Source organism: Oryctolagus cuniculus, chromosome 20 (genome assembly GCF_051225735.1).
Source record: "Oryctolagus cuniculus isolate XC-2025 breed Fujian yellow rabbit chromosome 20, ASM5122573v1, whole genome shotgun sequence".
NCBI classification, from domain to species: domain Eukaryota; kingdom Metazoa; phylum Chordata; class Mammalia; order Lagomorpha; family Leporidae; genus Oryctolagus; species Oryctolagus cuniculus.
In genome coordinates this window covers 42,820,471-42,841,357 of record NC_142886.1, presented here as the reverse complement: position 1 = coordinate 42,841,357, position 20,887 = coordinate 42,820,471, and the positions used below count along the sequence as shown (strand labels likewise).

Genomic DNA, 20,887 nt, shown 5'->3' with positions numbered 1-20,887 from the left:
TTCTGTCTCTACCTCTCAAGTCAATAAAATAAATTTTTTTTTAAAAATAGCTTTTTATAGAAATGTGCATACAATATCCTTTTTTAAAACTGAGGTTAATTTATGTCAAAATCCTAGAAAATTAGAAACCAGACTGTTAGAAGTCACCATTGCGGGGGAAAAGGCAGATTTTTAGAGAATTACTATTCTCCATATTCTCCTGTGTATTTAAAAAAAAAAACCTGTTAACAGACACGTATTATTCTCATAAACAAACAGGGAAAAATTAAGGTTTTGTGGTGGGTGGAGAAGAGAACATTTATCAACTGTGCTCTCTTGCTGATCTGTTCTGTAACCTTTAAATTTTCTTTAAGGCCCAACCGCAGAAATCCCAACTTTTCAAACTCTTAGTGATGGAAGGCAAAAACATTTCTGGGGAAGAGAAAGAGAGACAAAATTTTAATAAGATAAAATTACATTTTAATCTTATAAAAAAGCAAAACTAGAGGGGAGTGGGAGAAGGGAAGAAAAGGAAAGTGCATTTTTTGACAGCAGTGCATGTAGACTGTGACCATGGTACATTTAGTGTTATGATCAGATAGATACCCCTGAAAATGTTCATAAAAACACAGTGGCCTTTCATTAGAAATATAATTAAACAAGTTGGATAAATAGCTATTTAAAATTCGACAAAACTATTGGTCTATACTCTTTAAAAAAATTATTTATTGAAAGGTGGAGAGATAGAGAAACGTTTTCCAGCCACCAATTCACTCCAAATGCCTGCAACAACCAGGCCTGGACCAGTGTGAAATCAGGAGCCAGAAATTCAATTCATGTCTCCCATGGGTGGCAGGGACCAAGGTACTTGTCATCACTGCCTCCCAGGATGAGCATTAGCGGGAAACTAGAAGCAGAAGCAGAGTTGAGACTCATTCCCAAGTTCTCTAGTATGGGATGTGGGTCTCCCAACTGGTGTCTTAACCACTGGGCCAAATATCCACCCCTGCATTCTTTCTTTTTTTTTAAAGATTTATTTATGGGGCTGGTGCTGTGGCACAGTGGGTTAACGCCCTGGCCTGAAGCACCTGTATCCCATAATAATAAGTAAATCTTTTTTTTTTATCTTTTTTTTTTAACTTTTATTTAATGAATATAAATTTCCAAAGTACGATTTATGGATTACAATGGCTTCCCCCCACATACCGTCCCTCCCACCCACTACCCTCCCCTTTCCCACTCCCTCTCCCCTTCCATTCACATCAAGATTCATTTTCGATTATCTTAATATACAGAAGATCAGCTTAGTATACATTAAGTAAGGATTTCAACAGTTTGCTCTCACACAGAAACATAAAGTGAAAAATAATAGATGATTTTTTTTAAATGATGATGAAATCAGATCAGACCTATTGTCATGTTTAATCCCAGTGAGAGTCAAGTTGGGAGTTGATAATTCCTTTTTCTTTTTTTTTTTTTTTTTACAGAGGATCAGTTTAGTATACATTAAGTAAAGATTTCAACAGTTTGCACCCCCATAGAAACACAAAGTGAAATATATTGTTTGAGTACTCGTTATAGCATTAAATCTCAATACACAGCACATTAAGGACAGAGATCCTACATGAGGAGTAAGTGCACAGTGACTCCTGTTGTTGACTTTACAAATTGACACTCCTGTCTACGGCATCAGTAGTCTCCCTATGCACCAGTCATGAGTTTCCAAGGCTATGGAAGCCCTCTGAGTTCTCCGATTCTTATCTTGTTTAGACAAGGTCATAGTCAAAGTGGAGGTTCTCTCCTCCCTTCAGAGAAAGGTACCTCCTTCTTTGAAGACCTGTTCTTTCCACTGGGATCTCACTCGCAGCGATCTTTTGCCAGAGTGTCTTGGCTTTCCATGCCTGAAATACTCTCATGGGCTTTTCAGCCAGATCCGAGTGCCTTTAGGGCTGATTCTGAGGCCAGAGTGCTATTTAGGACATCCGCCATTCTATGAGTCCGCTGAGTATCTCACTTCCCATGTTGGATCACTCTCCCCTTTATTTATTCCATCGGTTAGTGTTAGCAGGTACTAGACTTGTTTATGTGCTCCCTTTGACTCTTAGTCCTTTCATTATGATCAATTGTGAACTGAAATTGATCACTTGAAATAGTGAGATGGCATTGGCACATGCCACCTTGATGGGATTGAATTGGAGTCCCCTGGTATGTTTTTAACTCTACCATTTGGGGCAAGTCAGCTTGAGCATGTCCCAAATTATACATCTCTTCCCTCTCTTATTCCCACTCTTATGTTTAACAGGGATCACATTTCAGTTAATTTTTAACACTTAAGAATAACTGTGTATTAATTACAGAATTAAACCAGTCGTATTAAGTAGAACAGACAAAAAAACTACTAAGAGGGATAATGTATTAAGTTGTTCATTACCTGTATCCCATAATAATAAGTAAATCTTTTAAAAAATGACAAAAAGATTCTACTATAGTTGTTAAAAGGGAGCTTGAAGTTGGGAGGAATGTAAAACATGGGCAGGAGGATATGTCTGTCATTGGTTTTCTATTTTAATACTGTTTTTTTCCCCTCATTTTTTGGTTGTGGTTTAAAAAGCAACATATAATAGTTACCACTTTAACCAGTCTGAAGTATATAGTCCTGTGACATTTAAGTCCATTTGCATTGTTATGTCCACCCCTGTCCCCCGGCAGCCACCATTCTGCTTTCTGTCTCTGATTTTGACTACTCTAGATTCCTCATATAAGTGAAATCTTAGAGTATTTATATTTTTGCTACTATCTTATTTTACTTACTATAATGTTTTAAAGGTTCATTGATATAGCCTGTCATAATTTCCTTCCTTTGTAAGACTGAAAATAATACTCCATTTTGTGTGTTTTTATATTATCCGTTTATTCAGAGACGAACACTTGAGTTGCTTCTGCCCATTGACTATGGTGAATAATGTTGCTGTGTACAAATGCTGAGTTGAGTCCCTGTTATCACTTTTGGGATATATGCCCACAAGTGGAGTTACTAGATCATATGATAATTTTATGTTTAACTTTTTAGGAAACAGTATGCTTTATTTTTATTTTCTTAAATTTTAACTCAACCTAGGTTTTCCATGTAGGTGTCAGCAATCCAATCACTTGAACCATCACTGCTGCCTGCCAGGGTCGGCATTGACAGGAAGCTGGATCAGGAGCGGGGAGTTGACCCAAGCACTGATGTGCTATGCAGGGTGTTGTTGTTGTTGTTGTTGTTGTTGTTGTTGTTGTTGTTTTGACAGGCAGAGTGGACAGTGAGAGAGAGAGACAAAGAGAAAGGTCTTCCTTTTGCCGTTGGTTCACCCTCCAATGGCCGCCGTGGCCGGCGCGCTGTGGCCGGCGCACCGCGCTGATCTGAAGGCAGGAGCCAGGTGCTTTTCCTGGTCTCCCATGGGGTGCAGGGCCCAAGCACTTGGGCCATCCTCCACTACACTCCCTGGCCACAGCAGAGAGCTGGCCTGGAAGAGGGGCAACCAGGACAGAATCCGGCACCCTGACCGGGACTAGAACCTGATGTGCCGGCGCCGCAAGGCGGAGGATTAGCCTAGTGAGCCGCGGCGCCGGCCTATGCAGGGTTTTAACTTCAAGGTTAAATGCCTTCCCTGCAGAGTCGTGTTTCAGACTGTATGTACCCTGTGATCCATGAATGTTTTTTCTAGGAAATGTACTCTCAAGTACTAATGCAGTTTTTTAATCAAACATCCAAGAGGCTTAGACTATAAGCAGTATTATGGATCCCAAGAAACAGATTTTGGACTGAAAAGCTTAAAGAATGATTACAAACAATCTTTCCTTACTAAATGTTTATTTTTTTAAAACTGATTTTATTCAGCGGTTTTCAGCCTAATGACTCCTAAGTACTAGGTACTTGTTCTTTGTGGTGAGGATTTTGTGTTTGAATAAATGCAGTTCTGGCCCTCATGTAGTTTATGTTGTGTGAGAGACAGTTATCAAGCAAAAGAGTATGGAGAAAGGGGATATAAAGTATGAACAAAGGGGATGGAGAATGCTGGGGTAGGATGTGGTTTTACCCCAGATAGTAAATAGGGAAGTCTCTGTGTGAGCACGGACTTGAATAAGAGGACATGTGAGCCATGTGGAGGCTGTGTAGGAAATGTTCCAGGCAAAGAGAGGTGTCCTGAGGTAGGAACAGGAAATGTTTTTAAGGTGGCAACTCGGGAATCAAGCAAGAGCCTGTGTATTCCAGCTGGTACCCACAGGAGGAGATGAGTTGGCTTGAGATGGCTTATTAGAAAGGAAAGTGTGGAGAAACTACAGATAGAAAAATGTTAGGGGGGGCCAGCGCTGCGGCTCACTTAGCTAATCCTCCGCCTGTGGCGCGGCATCCCATATGGGCGCCAGGTTCTAGTCCCAGCTGCTCCTCTTCCAGTCCAGCTCTCTGCTGTGGCCTGGGAAGGCAGTGGAGGATGGCCCAAGTGCTTGGGCCCTGCACCCGTGTGGGAGACCAGGAGGAAGCACCTGGCTCCCGGCTTCGGATTGGCATAGCTCCGACTGTAGCGGCCATTTGGGGGGGTGAACCAACGGAAGGAAGACCTTTCTCTCTCTCTCTCCCTCTCTCTCTCTCTCTCTCTCTCTAACTCTGTCAAATAAAAAAAAAGAAAAGAAAAAAAGAAAAATGTTAGGGGTAATTAATATATTCTGTTCATTACATTGCTAACCGCCCAGTCATAGAAGTGGATACCTCAGCCATCTTTTCCTTCATCTTCACAGCACTCCTCACCATTTGATGATCATTCCTTTATGTGTTCTAAAGTAGAACTTCATATATATTGATTTCTTATTTTAGACGTCCTAAACACATGTAAGGTAGTGCTTTGAGATGCAGACTTTCATTGCGTAAACATGGCCTAGAATGTCTGATCCAGCCTGACATACTTGGTCTGTCATATCCTCTCCCAGTGTTCCTGCTACAGTTGGGTAGCTCAAGGACCTGTGGCGTGAATCTGCTGCATCCCATATGGTCACCAGCTGAAGTCCCAGCTTCTCCGCTTACTATCCAGCTTCCTGCTAATGGCCTGGGAGAGCAACAGAAGATGGCCTAAGTGCTTGGGCCCCTGTACCCACATGGGAGACCCAAATGAAGCTTCTGGCTTCTGCCTGACTGTTGCAGCCATTTGGGGAATGAACCAACAGATGGAAACACTTTCTCTGACTTTCGAATAAATAAAATAAACATTTAAAACACACACACACAGAGAGGATTGGGTAGCACAGGATGAGGAATGTAGTTGAGGAAAAACTATTATAATTGCAAGAAATACCTGTAATAATCCTTAAGAGGGTAAGAGTTTTGTAGCTGTCTATTGCTTTTTCCTAAGAGCTCTTTCATAGCTGAAGTTTCTCAAAACTTACTCCTACTCAGACCCACAAGTCTTTCTTCCACTAGGAGTACTGGATACAAGATCTTTCCTAACTGGATTTCAGAAGTAGCTAAAGCACACGTCATCACTGGACACCTCAGCAAAGACTCTGAGGAGGGCAGGTCTCATGAGTGGCTATGGTTATGTAGAGGGCAGGTCCTGTGAGTGGCCATTATGGAGCCATTAGAGGCACTCTAGTTCCTTTTCACTGAAAAGTAAAAGTGATGTTCCCCACTGCTGCCACCACCCACTTTTATTTGTGCTTTCTCAGTCTTGGTATCCTGAGGGGAAATAGAATGTTGTTATAGAATTATCTTCAGCTCCTAAACCATTAGTCATCTTATTTCTAAGAACTTGACTAATTGATGGTACCGTTCATAGGGCTGTGTCCCTCGGTGATCCTAACGAAGACTGTCTGGATGAGTGCATCCTGCACTGTCTGTGTTCATGCTTCTGCTATTGTCAATCCTCCCCTCCTGCACGTGCGGCCATACTCTCAGGCTTGCCTTCAGGTTCATCAGGTAGATTTTCTCTACTGGTAGAACCAGCAGTAACTATCAGCAAGAAATACACCATTGTATTTTTTTAAATATTTATTTATTTATTTATTTGAAAGGCAGAGATACAGAGTGGCAGTGGCAGAGAGAGAGTTCTTCCATCCGCTGGTTCACTCCCCAAATGGCCACAGCAGCTGGAGCTGAGCCGATCTAAAGCCAGGAACTGGTGGCTTTGGGATCCGCAAGGAGGGAAGGCCTGTACTTCCAGGAATGGAAAGTTCCTACCTGGACTTCCGGGGAAGAGAAGTCCTTGTCAAGGTCCCCGCGGGTGCCTAAAGGTCAACCAATGAGGATCAGACCGCCTCAACCTTTAACCCCCATGCCCTGAATCTATAAAAGGAGCCCTCCCAACCTCTGACGCGCGACTTCTCTGGCCCCCCACTCTGTTGGGACCGGGGAACCTTGCCCGGGAGCGGAACCCCAATAAAAGCCTGTGAATTAATTGATTCGTCTGCCTGGGAAGATTTGTTATGCACCGGACATCTTGCAGGAACCAGGAGCTTCCTCCGGGTCTCCCATGTGGGTGCAGGGCCCCAAGGACTTGGGCCATCCTCCACTGCTTTCCCAGGTCACAGCAGAGAGCTGGATTAGAAGTAGAGCAGCTGGCGGGCTGACTTGCCCCAATTGGTAGAGTTGGAAACATACCAGGGGATTCCAATTCAATCCCATCAAGGTGGCATGTGCCAATGCCATCTCACTATTCCAAGTGATCAGTTTCAGTTCACAGTTGATCATAATGAAAGGACTGAGAGTCAAAGGGAGCACATAAACAAGTCTAGTACCTGCTAACACTAACCGATGGAATAAATAAAGGGGAGAGTGATCCAACATGGGAAGTGAGATACTCAGCAGACTCATAGAATGGCGGATGTCCTAAATAGCACTCTGGCCTCAGAATCAGCCCTAAAGGCACTCGGATCTGGCTGAAAAGCCCATGAGAGTATTTCAGGCATGGAAAGCCAAGACACTCTGGCAAAAAGATCTCTGTGAGTGAGATCCCAGTGGAAAGAACAGGTCTTCAAAGAGGGAGGTGCCTTTCTCTGAAGGGAGGAGAGAACCTCCACTTTGACTATGACCGTGTCTAAACAAGATAAGAGTCGGAGAACTCAAGGGCTTCCATAGCCTTGGAAACTCATGACTGGTGCATAGGGAGATTACTGATGCCATAAACAGGAGTGTCAATTTGTAAAGTCAACAACAGGAGTCACTGTGCACTTACTCCTCATGTAGGATCTCTGTCCTTAATGTGCTGTACACTGAGGCTTAATGCTATAACGAGTACTCAAACAGTATATTTCACTTTGTGTTTCTATGGGGGTGCAAACGATTGAGATCTTTACTTAATGTACACTAAACTGATCTTCTGTAAAAAAAAAAAAAAAAAAAAAAATTATCAATTCCCAACTTGACTCTCACTGGGATTAAACATGACAATAGGTCTGATCTGATTTCATCATCATTTAAAAAAAAATCATCTATTATTTTTCACTTTATGTTTCTGTGTGGGAGCAAACTGTTGAAATCCTTACTTAATGTATACTAAGCTGATCTTCTGTATATTAAGATAATCGAAAATGAATCTTGATGTGAATGGAAGGGGAGAGGGAGTGGGAAAGGGGAGGGTTGTGGGTGGGAGGGACGGTATGGGGGGGAAGCCATTGTAACCCATGAGTCGTACTTTGGAAATTTATATTCATTAAATAAAAGATAAAAAAAAATAAATAAACATTTGACTGGAAAAGTAAAAAAAAAAAAAAAAAAAAAAGTAGAGCAGCTGGGTCTCAAACCAGTGCCTACGTGGGATGCTGGCACTGCAGGCAGCGGCTTTACCCACTATGCCACAGTGCTGGCCCCAACCCTGGTATTTTTAACATGTGATATGTTCATGTCAGAAAATCCGCATATTTTGGCCTTAAGTGGAATTTATAAAAAATTACATTTTCCTCATTAAATTTGGTTAGTTTTAATGTATTTCTCTCTGCACATCCTCTGTAAACTCAAATCTATACTCAGACGTCTCATTACCTTTAAATCATCCAGAGCCACCTCCTTGTGTTATATACCAGTTTGAGAGGCCGTTTCTTGTCTTCACAATGGAGCCAGATCAGTCACTTACTCACTACTTTCCAGGAGTTGGGCCTCAACTTTAAATGTTTGTTTGAAAGTCAGAGAGAGAGAGAGAATCTGAGCTCGAGGGTGATCAATCTTCCATCAACTGATTCACTCCTCTAATGGCCAGGGCCCAGAATTCCATGTGGATCTCTCTTGGGGGTGGCACAGACCCAAGTTCTTGGGCCATCCTCCACAGCTTCCTACAGGGCGCTGGCTCAGAAGTGGAGCAGTCAGGACTCCAAGCTGTGCACCAAAATGGGATGCCAAAGTTGCAGACAGGGCCTTAGCCTACTGTGCCACATCACTGCCCTCCTGATTATCTTTTTAAATTAATTAGATCTTTCATCCCCAGGTTCACTCCCCAAATGCCTACAGTAGCTCCATGTCAGGCCAGGAACCAAAGTCAGGAAGAACTCAAACGAGTTTTCCCACATGGATGTCAGGAATGCAGTTATTTGAGGCATTGCCTCTGCTCCCAGGGTCTGCTAAGTTAGCAGGAAGTTGGAGTCAGAAGCAGAGCTGGGTAAGGAACCCAGGCACTCTGATATAGGACACAGGCTTCCTTCAGCATCTTCATGGCCAGGCCAGATGCCCTTCCCACATTATCTTTTTTTACTATTTTTTTAAGAAAGTTATATTTTTATTTTATTTATTTATTAAGATTTATTTTATTTATTTGAAAGAGTTGCAGAGAGAGGTGGAGCCAGAGAGAGTGGTCTTCCATCCCATCACTCCCCAAATGACCGCAGTGGTCAGAGCTGAGCTGATCCGAAGACAGGAGCCAGGAACTTCTTCCTGGTCTTCCATGCGAGTGCGGGGGCCCAAGCACTTGGGCCATCTTCTACTGCTTTCCTAGGCCACAGCAGAGAGCTGGATTGGAAGAAGAGCAGCTGGGACTAGAACTGGTGCCCATATGGGATGCCAGAGCCGCAGGTGGAAGATTATCCTGTGCCACAGCGCCGGTGCCTTCCCATATTATCTTACTTAATTCTTCATACAGCCTTGTAAATATGTTGTGTTATCATCATCTTAGATATGAAGGAAGACATGTCCTTATTAACACTTTCATAGACTATAGCAAGAATCCTCTAATAAAGTCTTCCAGCGGGGCCGGCGGTGCGACGCAGCAGGTTAAAGCCCCTGTCTGCAGTGCTGGCATCCCATATGGGTGCTGGTTCATGTCCCAGCTGCTCCACTTCCGATGCAGCTCTCTGCTACGGCCTGGGAAAGCAGTAGAAGGTGGCCTAAGTACTTGGGGCCCTGCACCCAAGTGGGAGATCCAGAAGAAGCTCCTGACTCCTGGCTTTGAATCAGCACAGCTCTGGCCATTGCAGCCATTTGGAGAATGAACCAGCGGATGGAAGACCTCTCTCTGTCTCTACCTCTCTCTGTAACTCTTTCAAATAAATTGTTAAAATAAATAAATAAATAAATAAAGTCTTCCAGCATCCAGTGTCTTCTTCCTTTAAGCCATTCATGATCTTTCTGAAACCCAGATGTAATGGTGCTTCTCTCCTGCTGTTCATCAGCATTCATAGTAATAGCCAACATTTATTCACTCACGTATTGTGTGCCTACTTTGTGTGCCATAGTGGATGGTAAGGATTTTGTAGTGAATAAGTATAGAGCCACCTGCTTTTGGGAAACTTAGCAGTTTAGTGCAAGTGTAAGTTATTATGCTCTAATTTATTACATAAATAAAGTACCGGGTTATGAGAACTTGCAGTAGGACTTCCACCTTGAATGACCTTTCCTTTTTTATGTGGTACACTTCTGTTAGTTCTTAAAGCCAGATGGTAGATGGACGGTTAAGCATAAGGCAGTGTCGTCCTGCCACCAAGGAACAGGTAGGTCTAGCTATAAATATTCAAACAGCACCTTCCTTTTGCTTTGGTTTCGTACGCTCTCCTTCCACGTAAGTTGCTTTTGCTTTATGTGGAAGATCTTTTTTTTTTTTTTTTTTTTTTTTTTTTTTTGACAGGCAGAGTGGACAGTGAGAAAGAGAGAGACAGAGAGAAAGGTCTTCCTTTTTGCCATTGGTTCACCCTCCAATGGCCGCCGCGGCCGGCGCGCTGCGGCCTGTGCACCACGCTGATCCGATGGCAGGAGCCAGGAGCCAGGTGCTTTTCCTGGTCTCCCATGGGGTGCAGGGCCCAAGCACTTGGGCCATCCTCCACTGCACTCCCTGGCCACAGCAGAGGGCTGGCCTGGAAGAGGGGCAACCGGGACAGAATCTGGCGCCCCGACCGGGACTAGAACCCGGTGTGCCGGCGCTGCTAGGTGGAGGATTAGCCTAGTGAGCCGCGGCGCCGGCCGTATGTGGAAGATCTTTTAAGCGCCGCAAGTAACGCTGTCAGTGTGTATTCACTTCCCTTTTCTGGAATGGGACTACGTTTGTCTGCTATGGACAGTTTTCCTTCAGACATTTACGAGGGGGAAATAAGCAAAGATAAAATTACTCATAGATACCACAACCTGAATTCCAAGCCAGCTTCTGCAGCTTACCAGCTCTGTGACCTTGGTAAGCACCTAAATTTTCTTCATTTTCCTGATTGCCCAATATCTCCTTTTATAAAGTGAGAATTAAAAAATTCTACACCTTATGTTACCCAGAAGATTAAAGGGGTTAATTCATGTAAACTGTTCAGTGTCTGCATAACTCATGTACATGATTTTCTTTTGAATCATAATATGGATGTACATATGTATATCTTTATATCTTTTTTTCTATATGAAGATAATGATAACTGACATTTACATTCTAGGACTCCAGTGTACCCGTTAAGTTTTATCACTTAAATGGAAGCTAGGATGATTTTGATAATTTTGCAATCTCTGAGATGGTTATTTGGGACCTCACATGCTCTTTTGCATATTTTTGAAATATTTCTGATACAATTTTTTCAGTTTACTTATTTGAAAGAGTTAGATCTTTCATCTGATGGTTCACTCCCCAAACAAATGCAACAGCCAGTCCAGAGCCAGGAGCTTCTTCCAGGTCTCCCACACAGGTGCAGGGGCCCAAGGACTTGGGCCATCTTCTGCTGCTCTCCCAGGCCACAGCGGAGAGCGACATCAGAAGTGAAACAGCCAGGACTTGAACCAGTGCCCATATAGGATGCCAGCCCTGCAGGCGGTGCCTTTACCCACTATGCCACAGCACTGGCCCCCAAAACATCAAAATGTTTAGAATTTATTTTTTATTGTAGTAAAATACACATAACAGAATTTGCCTTCTTAACTAATTTTACGTATACAGATTAGTAGTATTAACTACATTCATATTGTAAGACTTTTACCAACATCCGTTCCAGAATTGTTTTCATCTTCCCAAACTGAAAGCCATACCATAACTATTAAGTAATAACTTTCCCTTTCTCCCCTCCTCCTAGTTCTTGGCAACCATTGTTCTACTTTTGCCATTATGGTGTCACTGCTCTAGGTACCTGATCTCCATAGAACCATGTAGTGCTTGCTTGTCTTCTTGTGACTATGTTTACCATAATGTCCTCCAGTTGTAGCTTTTGTCATAATATCCATCCTTTTATTTCATTTGAAAGGCAGAGGCACACAGAGTGAGAGAGGGAGGGAGGGAGGGAGGGAGGGAGGGAGGGAGGGAGGGAGAGTATCTCATCAGGCCCATATGCACGCCATGGCCTCATGCCAGACCATGAGAGGAACTCTGTGAATACTTCATGTGCAGGAACCTGCTCACTGGAGCCATCAGTGCTGCCGTTTAGGGTCTGCATTAGCAGGAGGGTGGAGTTAGGGACTGGAGCTGGGCATTGAACCAGGTACACTGATGTGGGTGCCAGGTCTCTAACAGCATCCTAACTGCTGGTCAAACACCCAATACTCCCCCCCCCCTTTTTTTTAAGGATTTATTTATTTACTTAAAAGTCAGTTACTGAGAGAGAGAGAGAGAGAGGCTTTCCATCTCTGATTGACTCCCCAGATGACTGCAATGACTGGAGCTGCGCTGATCCAAAGCCGGGAGCCAGGAGCTCCCTCCAGGTCTCCCACATGGGTGCAAGGACCCAAGGACTTGGGCCATCTTCCGCTGCTTTCCCAGGCCGTAGCAGAGAGCTGGATTGGAAGTGGAGCAGCCGGGACTCAAACTGGCACCCATATGGGATGCTGGCGCTGCAGGCGGTGGCTTTACCCACTGTGCCACAGTACCCTTTTCTCCTTCTTTAAAGCTGTGCCACAGTGCCGGCGCCTCGGCTCAGTAGGCTAATCCTCTGCCTTGCGGCGCCGGCACACCGGGTTCTTGTCCCAATTGTCCCTCTTCCAGGCCAGCTCTCTGCTGTGGCCTGGGAATGCAGTGGAGGATGGCCCAAGTCCTTGGACCCTGCACCCCATAGGAGACCAGGAGAAGCACCTGGCTCCTGCCTTCGGATCAGCGTGGTGCACCGGCCGCAGCGTGCCAGCCGCGGTGGCCATTGGAGGGTGAACCAACAGCAAAGGAAGATCTTTCTCTCTGTCTCTGTCTCTCACTGTCCACTCTGCCTGTCAAAAAAAAAAAAAAATTAAAAAAAAAAAGCTGTGCCACAGTGCCTCCTCTCCTTTTTTAAAGCCGAATAACATTCCACTGTGTATACGGTGTATACCTTATTTTGCTTACCTGTTCATTTGATGATGGGCACTTAGGTTGCTTTCATTTTTTAGCCCCTGTAAGTAATACTGCTGTGAACATAAATGTACAGGTGTATCTTCAGCACCCTGCTTTCAATGCAAATCTATTTTTAATTTTCTGAGGAACTGCCAGGCTGTTTTCCACAGCAGCTGTACCATTTTATTCTCCAACCCACTGTGTAGAAGTCTGCCAATTTCTTCACATCCTCATCAACACTTGTTACATTCTGTTTTTTGCTTTTGTTGGTTGTCACTCAATGGGTGTGAACTGATGTCTTGCTGTGGTTTTTTTTTTCTTGCTGTTTTTTTTTTTTAATTTATTTATTTGTTTGAAAGGTAGCATTATATATATAGAGAGAGATCTTTCATCTGATGGTTCACTCCCCAGATGGCCATAACAGCTAGGGCTGGGCCAGGCCAACGCCAGGAGCTTCTTCCTGGTCTCCCATGTAGATACAGAGTCCCAAGAACTTGGGCCATTCTCCACTGCTTTCCTTGGCCATTGGCAGGAAGCCAGATCAGAAGCAGAGCAGCCAGGGACTCAAACTGGCATCCATATGGGATGGTGGTGTTGCAGGTAAAGGTTTAACCCACTGCACCACAAAGTTGGCCCCTCATCCTGTTGTCTTGGTTAGTGTGTCCCTAAAGACTAGTTATGTTGAGCATCTTTTCTTGTACCTATTTGACCATTCATAGATCTTCTCTGGAGAAATACCTGTTCAAGTCCTTTTCCCATCTTTGAATCAAGTTGCTTTTTTTTTCTTGCTTGGTTGAGTTTTAAGAGTTCTCTGTATATTCTGGATATGAATCTCTTCTCAGATATGATTTATATTTTCTCTTGCATTTTGTGGCTTTATAGTTAATTTTTAAATGTGAAGTTGACCAAAATAAGCTGGATAGCTCTTTCCAACTCTGTGATTCTGACATCCTTACCTTAATTAATCCTTTTAATAGGACACATATTTGACCTTTCCTTAATGAACTGCTGCTATTGTCAATATTGGTATTGTGTGCCTTTGGCTATTTTAGGGTTTTTTGGTGCTGAGTAGAGGTCATCTGCCACTGTACTGGGTGGCCCCAGAGAGACATTCTAGCCTAGCTGTGGCTTTCTAAACTCCCCCTCAAGTCTCATCTTTTTGAAGATCCCTTCAAAGGCAAAGATTTATTGCTGACTCTGCTTCTGCTTGCTATTGGAAGTCTCTTTTTATCTTGTTGCTCTTGAAATGTATCCAAGTATAGAACTAAAGGTTTACAGTGAAACAAAGTAACCATAGCTGTTTCACTGAATGGCTGTGTGACCTTGGGCAAGTTACTCATATCTGCCTAATCAGTAAAAAGTTTGGAAAATTAAATGAGTTAATACATGTGAAAGCTCTAAGAACCTGTGGTAAACCTTCAATAAATGTTAGGCTTTTTTTTTTTTTCATTGTCATTCAGTTTTAATGTAGCATCATGCAAGAGAGGATAAAAAGTAAGCAGTAAGGTGCATAGAGAAATTTCGGATTCCTGATTTGTCGTGGGGTCACCCGCCTGCCTTGGTGGCAGGCTATATGTTAGGCTTGCCTGTTGAGGGCTGAGGATTAGCAACAGACTGAGTAGTGGAGTGGCCCAGGGACAGCGGTTCTCACAGTGCATCTAGCCTGGGGTCCTCAAGTTGATGACCTGGTGTAGTCTTTAAATGGAGACATCACATTCAAAGAGGAAACATGATACCTGTGATACCTGTCGTTTCTCTAGATAGCCCAGGGCTTCATCCATCATCACAGGCAACCGTTTTTCTTCATTGTATGAAGGCACAAGGACAGAGAGTTGTTTGGTAGCTGAGTCCCATATGCTGGGTAAGGCTTCCCAATGGCCTTTGGCATTGAAGAAGAATTTCTCTTCTTCATGGCGATGAAGTGGGGACATTTTTGTAGCAGTTATAAATGCCACGATGGAAATCAGTATGAGTGCTGCGGCCGCAAGCGCCACGCCGAGCACCGCCAGCTGCAGCAGGAGCGGAGCCATCCTCCATGCCGGGCAGGCTTTTTTTTTTTTTTTTTTTTTTTTAAAGAATTATTTATTTGAGAGGCAGAGTTAATAGAGAGGGAAAGACACACACACAGATCTTCCAACCGCTGGTTCACTCCCCAAATGGCCACAACGGGGCCATCTACTGGTTTCCCAGGCACATTAGCAGAAAGCTGGATCAGAAGTAGAGCAGCTGGGACTCAAACTGGCACTCATAGAGGATGCCAGTGGTGAATTAACCCACTTTGTCAAACTCCTGGCCCCTGAATGTTAGTTTTTGTGTTAGACAAAACATGTATCATATATGAGATCCAGAGTCTAGGAAGTCTCATTTTCTTTTAACTTTAATTTTTTAAAAATTTTCTTTGTATTTAAACTTTGTTTTATTTATAGCTTCTCTGGAAATGGGTGACCATTCATCCCACTTTGTCTTGGTCAGACCTGGGTTTCACATGTCTTTTGCAATCCTGTCTGCATTGTGTAGCTTCCCACTCTAGAACAAGTTTTGTTACCAAAACCTTGTTCCTGGTGCCAATCAACATTAACGAGGACAAGGTTTTGGGGTGAAGGAAAAGGAACATTTAATCTGCCGACAGATGAGAGGATAGCAGACGTCCAGGTGTCAAGAATTGCTCTGTTGGCTGAGGGTGTTTGGGGGCTACAGGGAATGAGGTATTGGTAATAAAATCACAGAGCTGCAGCTCTCTGGTGTCAGGTGCCATGGCTTCTCAGTACACACATGACAATGCATTCCTTCTCTGTTTGGACATGGTGGTCCTTGAAGTCCACAGATGACGAGAGTAGATCTAGCCTGACCAGGTTCCATGCTCTGGAAAAGAAAATAAGATAAGGAACAAGGTAATTTGTGCCTTAGGATATGGGCAGGTGGAAAGCTAGTAAAACCATGAGCATCAACTTCCCAGCTTTATTTACACTTAAGTAGTAAAAATTGTTTGCTTACGTTATTTTATACCTGGTTACAGTTTGAATGGTACATTATATGACTCCTTCACTTTGCTGGGAGTGGAGTAATACTATAATTTGCCCTTTTCTTTCCTTGTTAATTGTTTTTCATATTCATATTTGCTCTGCAGTCCTATCCTTCCATCTGATAATCAGATAAAGGGAAAATGTGCTTAAAATCCAAAATCCAGACCCCTCTTTGTTCCCCGTCATGGACTAACATTTCACACGGAACTCACTCCCGTCCCCGTCATCCTCGTTTCCCATTCCGTAGGGCAGCTTCACTGAATTTCAGGAGCCCTGTTTCAGATTCCTTCTGTACATGTGGCAACTGAGGCCCATAGAAGTGCAGCTTGTCCTGCTACAGAGTGTGTTAGTGCCAGAACTGAGTCTCGGGGGTTGGCGCTGTGGTGGAACAGATAAGGCCGCCACCGGCAGTGCCAGCATTCCTTATGGACACCAGTTCAAGTCCCGGCTGCTCCGCTTCTAGTCCAGCTCTCTGCTATGACCTGGGAAAGCAGTAGAAGATGGCCCAAGCACTTGGGCCCCTGCACCCACATGGGAGACTGGAAGAAGCTCCTGGATACTGGCTTTGGATCAGCGCAGCTCCAGCCATTGTGGCCAATTGGGGATGAACCAGCAGATACAAGACCTCTCTCTCTCTCTCTCTCTCTCTCTCTCTCTGCTCTCGACTCTCTTCGTAATTCTGACTTTCAAATTAATAATTAAATCTCAACTCATTGGGCCAGCTTTGTGGCACGGTAGGTTAAGCTGCCATCTGCAATGCCAGCATCCCATATGGGTGCAGTTTAAGTCCCGGCTGCTCCACTTCGATCCAGCTCCCTACTAATGTACCCAGGGAAACAGTGGGAGATGGCCCAACTGTTTGGACCTTGGCCACCCACGTGGGAGACCTGGATGGAGTTCCAGGCTCCTGGCTTTGACTTGACCTAGTCCAGGCCATTGCGGCGGTTTGGAGAGTGGATGAAAATCAATCCATCTCTTCCCTCCCCTCCCTCTCCCCCTCCCTTCCCCCTCCCTCTCCCTTTCTGTCCCTCCCCCTCTCCCTCCCCCTCCCCCTTCCCCTTCCCCTTCCCCATCTCCTTATCTGTAACTCTGCTTTCAAATAAATAAATCTTAAAAAAAACCACCTCAGTTTGACCTCTACTATTCTTTGCATTAAATAAAGCAATCGAAGTATTTTTACGATAAAGATCACTATTTTCCAGAGTACATATCTAAATTCATCCCTTTTGTTCTTTGTATGGCAAGAGGTCTCCTTTAAATCTTGCTAAATGCTTTCTAGCCTACACTGTGCTCCTTAACACTTGAAAGGTGTTAAAAAGTTCTGAAGTGAGGAAGCCTCTCTGGCTTTGTTTAATGATCATATATTTTCCAAACTTGGGGAACTTTTCTTTGGAAAATGCTGTCCTAGGAGTTTTGTTTGATTGCTTATTAAGGGGGTATGAGAAAAGGAGTTGACTTTTTCTTTTTTTTTTAAGAATTTTCATAGGGCTTTTAGGGTTGTATCTCCCTCCCCTAGTTTCTTCCCAGGGTCTGTGTTTCTTTTAGCTCCCTGGGTAAATGGCACACAGATAGTTCATCCTGAAGGACTCCCAGTGATGAGGAAGAGACTGTCCCTAAATCCCAAAGACAGCTTCATTTCAAGCTGCCTCTCTAGGGTAAAGAAACCGGCTCTTCGTGACGATGAGTGGCCAGGAACCCTAGTTTAGTTTGTGATTTCTCTGGTGCCTGCTTTTATTTCTCCATCGGAGCTGTTGATATCTTACAGCCCTCATATGGTTGCTTTAGGGTATTGATTATGCTCACCACAAAATTGAAATTTTTAAAAAAGGCATTTTCTGCATGGTTCAAATCTCCAGTTGACCAGTATAGTACTATGTTGAGTCTATACAAACCATGTAGAGTTCTTAGTTGAAAACAACTTTAATATGTGTGTGTATCTGTGTGAAATAAGAGTAGAGAACTTTCCACTTTGTGCATGTATCTGATTTTTCATCATCTGGAAGCAAAGCTTCTTTTGTTCTCTTTCAGTATACTTTGTGCCATTTTCATACTTTGTGTTGTTAGTGAGTTTTCTCTGCAGCCAATTGAAATTGTTTTGAAAAACAAAGCAGAAAATGAAGCAATATGGAACTTTAAAATGCAGCAAGAAGTCCACCGTAGAGGTGACATCATGCAGTTGTACCTTTAGAAACACTTTGTGCCACCCATAAGGGATACCTGGATTGAGTTCCTGGTTTTAGCCTGACTTATCCACAGCTGTTGAAGGCATTTGGGGAGTGAACCACCCGATGGAAGATCTGTCTCTGTCTCTGTGCCTTCCAAATACATGAGACTTTTTTTTTTTTTTTTTTAAAGATTTATTTTATTGGGGCTGACACTGTGGCAAAGCAGGCTGAGCCTGTGCCTGGGGCGCTGGCATCCCATATGGATGCCAGTCAAGTCCCAGGTGCTCCTCTTCCAATCCAGCTCTCTGCTTAAGGCCTAAGAAAGCGGTGGAGGGTGGCACAAGTGCTTGGGCCCCTGCACTCACATAGGAGACCCAGAAGAAGCTCTTGGCCCCTGGCTTTGGATTGGCCTAGCTCTGGTCTTTGCAACCATTTGGGGAGTGAACCAGCAAATGGAAGACCTTCCTCTCTGCATCTCCCTCTCTCTGTCTGTAACTCTGCCTCTCAAATAAATAAATAAAAATCTTTTAAACATTTGTTTTACTTATTTATTTGTTTTTTTTTAAGAAAAATTTAATAAATATAAATTTAAAAAGTACAACTTTGGATTATAGCAGTTTTTCCCCCCATAACCACCCTCCCACCCGCAAACCATTGCATCTCCTACTGCCTCTCCCATCCCATTCTTCATTAAGATTCATTTTTAATTATATTTATATACAGATGATCAACTTAGTATATACCAAGTAAAGATTTCAACAGATTGCACCCACACAGACACACAAAGTATAAAGTACTATTCGAATACTAGTTTTACCACTAATTCGCATAGTACAACACATTAAGGACAGAGATCCTATATGGGGAGTAAGTGCACAGTGACTCCTGTTGTTGATTTAACAATTGACAATCTTACTTATGATGTCAGTAATCACCCAAGGCTCTTGTCATGAGCTGCCAAGGCTATGGAAGCCTCTTGAGCTCACAAACTCTGACCTTATTTAGACAAGGCCATAATCAAAGTGGAAGTTCTCTCCTCCCTTCAGAGAAGGGTACTGCCTTCTTTGATGGCTCCTTCTTTCCACTGAGATCTCATTCACAAAAATCTTTCATTTAGGTGTGTTTTTTTGTTTTTTGTTTTTGTTTGTTTGTTTTTTTTTTGTTTGTTTGTTTTTTGTTTTTTGTTTTTTTTTTTTGCCTCAGTGTCTTGACTTTCCATGCCTGAGAAACTCTCCTAGACTTTTTAGCCAGCTCCTAATGCCTTAAGGGCTGATTCTGAGGCCACAGTGCTGTTCAGGGCATTTACCATTCTGTGAGTCTGCTGTGTATCCTGCTTCCCATATTGGGTCATTTTCGCCTTTTAATTCTATCAGTTATTATTAGCAGACACTAGTCTTATTTATGTGATCCCTTTGACAGTTAATCTTATCTTTATCATTGGTTATAAACTTAAAATGGTCACTTTAACTAGTGAGATGGCATTGGTACCTGCCAACTTAATGGAATTTGGAATCTCATGGCACGTTTCTAGCTCTTCCATTAGGGGTAAATCCAAGCATGTGCTTGACTTATTTATTTGAAAGGCCGAATTACAGAGAGAGACAGAGTTCATCCATCAGTGAGTTCACTCCCCAAATGGCCACAGTGGTCAGGGCTGGGCCATACTGGAGCAAGAAGATTCATCTGGTTCTCCCACGGGGGTGCAGGGACCCAAGCACTTGGGCCATCTTCCACTGCTTTCCTAAGCACATTAGCAAGGAACTGGGTTGGAAGTAGAGTGGCTGAGACTTGAACCCGTGTCTACATGGGATGCTGGCATTGCAGATGGTGCCTTAACTTGCTATGCCACAATGCCAGTCCGCCAAAAATGGAACTTTAAAATGCCTTTGGGCTTGTTGCTGTCTTCTTTTTATGAAGCGTACCATCATGCGTTGGGTTTCCCAAAGCCTTTCAGCCTTCCCAGAGTGTGCTCGAAAGCAGAGTCTAAGGAACCGTGTCCTCATGGGTCAGTTTCCGTTTATGTATAGTGTATTCAAATAGGAAATACCTTTGTGTAAGTATACGATTTGTTTGCAGTTACTGCTACTTTGCCTGATGTGTGTATCTATTTAATCAAAAGTTTCTCGCTCTTATCCTGAACACGATGGTATTTATGTGCTTAAATAAATAAATTTTCATGTTTATAAAAGATCAGAGGAAATATCACATGTAAACAGTGATATTCTCAAATATTAATTGCTGCTGGGTCAGTAGCAGAGGTACAAATGATCGTCAGGATTCTTTACACAGTTGTGATTTCTAGCAAGTTTTTTGTGATGATTTTCTTCATTATAAGCTTAAATTAACTGCCTACTAATTTTTTTGCTGGCAGTTTTAATAATCAATTTTAAACTGTGTCTGTTCTTAAGCTCTTGCCGTTTTTGGTCAGGCAATGTACAGATTTAGGAGTATTTCTATTAACCCTGTGCTCTGTTATGATTCTCTTTTGTGCTGGCAGCTGAGAGTTAGGTTCTGGATTTGGAATTTAATCTACAATTGCTAAAAGTTATCTCTTGCTGCTACTGCCCTGTCCACCCGTATTCAGTCACAGTAACAAATAATAGAAAGCTGTATTTTTATTTCAGGGTTCTAGGAGGAAGATAAAATTTTTTTGCTTTTTCTTGTATCTCATTCTATTAATAAAAACTTCTCAAAATTATTATAGAACAAGTAGCCTAAAGGTAGTTTTAATTGTCTACCTTTCATCCCCCTTATTTTGGTAAAATGCCCAGTTACACAGATTAAAGATCAGTTTAAGCAGTTTCATCTTGAAGCAGAAAAATAAACCAATCACTTAATTATTTGCTCTTTGTCTCTTAGATGTTTGTAAATTGCTTGGAAAGTTAGATTATAATACCTAGTGGTGGTCTGTAAGGATTAAAAAAAAATAGAAATGTTTCTTTTTAGTCCAAGTACTTTCCTCGTGTTTTGAAATACTCTTTCTATACTTTTAAATTAACATGATGTGTTA

The 20,887-nt window shown here is 42.9% G+C and overlaps 1 protein-coding gene across 1 annotated transcript in view; it reads left to right on the top strand.

Moving 5' to 3' along the window:
• BTBD7 (BTB domain containing 7) overlaps positions 1-20,887 on the top strand; it is a 90,973-nt gene that overhangs the window by 20,933 nt on the left and 49,153 nt on the right. The window lies entirely within an intron of this gene.